Consider the following 3,670-nt stretch of genomic DNA (forward strand, 5'->3'; position numbering starts at 1 on the left):
CTACAGCTCAGAAATTCAGAACTAGATGATTGGAAAGTACAGAGATACATCAGAGGCAATATCGAGCTCCTACAAAGTGAAAAAAGGTGTGTAGATTTTCTTAAATTTTTGCTTAAGCTTGGTTTGAAAATTTATTTTGAAGGATTTCAAAGGGCATAGTAGAGCATTATTATCGGTAACTGATGCCCCGAGGAAAGAAAATGCAAACACCTAGTAAGGAACCTGAAAGCTCTAGCATGACTCATGAAGAAGAGGAAGAAATGTAACATGATATATCAAAATTACAAGACCAAGTGCAACAACTGTCCCTTGCACAAAAAGGAACAGAATCTAAGATGGATGGTTTGAAGAAATATGTAAAAGCTAAGATGGATGGTTTAAAGAAAGGTGTATAATCTAAGATGGACTGTTTAAAGAAAGACGTAGAAGATAAGATGGATGGCATGGAAGCTAAGGTGAATGGCATGGACGCTAAAATTGATGGCATGGATGATAAGATGGAAGAATTGAAGATAAATATGAATAAGTTGCTACAAGAAATGGTCACTAAGGGTGAAAGGGTACTAAAGGAAACTCATGATGAGAACAAAAGAAATGTTAATCATGATTCCATAGACTCTAATGTTGGATCGAAGACTCACCATATTCCAAAAATCGATATGAGGAAGTTTGATGGCAAGGATCCCGCCACATGGATATTACAGATGGAGCAATTCTTCGATCTCAATAATGTGCAAAACACACAAAAGGTACGTATGGCAACTTTATATTTGGAACCAAATCAGTTTGTATGGTATCAATGGCTTTGCTCTCGTAAAAAATTTATCACTTGGGCAATTTTTACGGAAGAATTGATAGCACATTATGAGGATACAAAAAGCAACACTTTTTTTAGCCAATTGATAAGTCTCAAACAAAAGGGTTCAATAATGGAGCACATTGAGGAGTTCCAAAAATTGAACATAAGGGTAAAAGATATTCCAGAGGAGCATAGGATTGATGTGTTCATAGGGTCTTTAAAGGATAATATCCAACATGATGTTCGCCTTTGGGAACCTGATTCATTAGAGAAGGCATTCAGGTTAGCAAGAAAAATGGAAAGCAAAATTATGGCAACCAGGAAGCATACCACTCACAACTATAAAGATGGAAGTGTTGTTGCCCCTAGTCTTCCACAACCTATAAGGTTGACACCACAACAATTGGAAGAAAAAAAAGCAAAAGGGCTTTGTTACAGTTGTGATAGCAAATACACTAAAGGTCATAAGTGTGCTGAGAAGAAATTATTCTACATAGATTGTGAAGAGGAAGAAGAAAAGGAGCAAGAAAGGTCAAAAGAAGAGGATATACTCCAGGAACAAAGCCTAGATGAAGAACAAATAAATCCGACCATATCTTGTAATGCATTGGCAGGAATTACCACTCCTCAAACCATCAAGATAGAAGGACAAATCAAGAAGAAAAAGGTAATAGTGTTGATTGATTCAGGAAGCACCCACAATTTTATTCATTGTAAGGTAGCAAAAGAATTGAATTGCTTCCTATATCCAGCACCAGAGTGTCAAGTGATGATTGCAAATGGAGGAACAATAAATTGCTCTGGAAAGTGCCATAATATCAAGCTATCCATGGGAGAATATGTATTGACTAGCCCAATGCTTTCCATTCCAATGGGAGGTGTTGATGTTGTACTAGGAGTCCAATGGCTACAATCCTTGGGTACAATAGCTTTTAATTTTCAAGAACTTTTCATCAAATTTTCTACGGAAGGAAAGGAAGTTGAATTAAGGGGTATTGCAGGGAAACCAGGAAAGATAATCAGCTCTAATGGTATGACAAAGCTTCTAAAAAAGGAGCAAAGAGGTGTAATTGCACAATTATGTTCGCTAGATGTTTCCACATTGGAATCATCTATTTCTCCAGATCTCCAAAAAGTCTTGGACAATCATTCCAAGGTATTTGAGACTCCCAAAGGTCTCCCACCTATGCGTGATCATGATCATGCTATTCATCTGATTCCAGGAAGTGTTCCTCCAAACATCAGGCCGTACAGATATCCCTATGTCCAAAAGAGTGAAATTGAACGTATGGTTGCAGAAATGCTAGAGGCTGGTATAATTCAACCGAGTCAAAGTTCTTTCTCTGCTCCAGTAGTATTGGTGCACAAGAAGGATGGATCATGGCGCATGTGTCCGGATTATAGGGAGCTCAACAAGCTCACTATTAAAGATAAGTTCCCCATTCCTGTCATTGATGAATTACTGGATGAATTGCATGGATCAATTTACTTCACCAAGTTGGATCTTCGTTCAGGATATCATCAAATCAGAATGAAGATTGAAGACATTCCGAAAACAACATTTAGAACTCATGAGGGTCATTATGAATTTTTGGTCATGCCTTTTGGCCTTACCAATGCACCTTCAACATTTCAAGGTTTGATGAATTCAATTTTCAAACCATTCCTTAGAAAATTTGTGTTAGTATTTTTTGATGATATACTAATCTACAGCAAGTCTTGGAAGGATCATGTTGAACATGTTGACAGGGTGCTACAACTATTGGAGGAGAAACAATTATATGCAAAAAGATCCAAATGTTTCTTTGGAGTCCAGGAGGTGGAATATTTGGGTCATATTGTATCTCATGAAGGAGTTAAGGTAGACCCTAGCAAAATTAAAGCCATTAAGGAATGGAAAATCCCCACATCCATAAAGCATCTGCGAGGATTTCTTGGGTTGACAGGGTATTATCGCAAGTTTGTTAAGAATTATGGGAGAATAGCAGCACCTCTAACAACATTATTGAAGAAAGATGCATTTTCATGGACTCCGGAAGCAACAAAGGCCTTTGAACATCTTAAAGAGGCAATGTGCCAAGCACCGGTCTTAGCTACACCGGACTTCACAAAAACCTTTATTGTGGAATGTGATGCTTCAGGAAATGGAATTGGTGCTGTTCTAATGCAAGATGAAAGACCCATTGCTTTTGAAAGTCGTCCAATCAAGGGAAAGTTTTTAAGCAAAGCTATTTATGAGAAGGAAATGTTGGCAATACTCCATGCACTTAAGAAATGGCGACCCTACCTAATGGGAAGACACTTCAAGGTAAAAACGGATCATGATAGCCTTAAATACTTTTTAGAACAAAGATTATCCTCTGAAGAGCAACAAAAGTGGGTCACAAAGATGTTGGGTTATGACTTTGAAATCATCTACAAAAAAGGGAAGCAAAATGTGGTGGCAGATGCACTCTCAAGAAAGGATGAGGATGTGGAAGCATTGTTGTGCGCCATTTCTATTATCCAACCAGATTGGATAAACGAAGCAAGGGAGGAATGGAAGAATGACGAAGAAGTGTGGGCACTTATTCGAAAATTACAACAAGATTCCAGTACGTCTGATACATTTAGCTGAAAAAATGATTCGTTATGGTACAAAGATCGCTTATACCTCTGTAAGAATTCCCAGCTAAAACAAAAGATTCTTATGGAATTGCACACTTCTCCCTTAGGAGGGCACTCAGGATTTTTAAAAACTTACCACAGGGTTAAGAAGGAATTTTTTTGGGATGGCCTTAAATCAGATATTCAAAAGTTTGTGGCAGAATGTTTGGTTTGCCAACAAAATAAAGTTGAAACAATTAAGACACCGGGTCTATTACAACCTTT

Source organism: Pinus tabuliformis, chromosome 3_2 (genome assembly GCF_031772625.1).
Source record: "Pinus tabuliformis cultivar Carrire ecotype Pingquan chromosome 3_2, CPIR1, whole genome shotgun sequence".
Lineage (NCBI taxonomy): Eukaryota > Viridiplantae > Streptophyta > Pinopsida > Pinales > Pinaceae > Pinus > Pinus tabuliformis.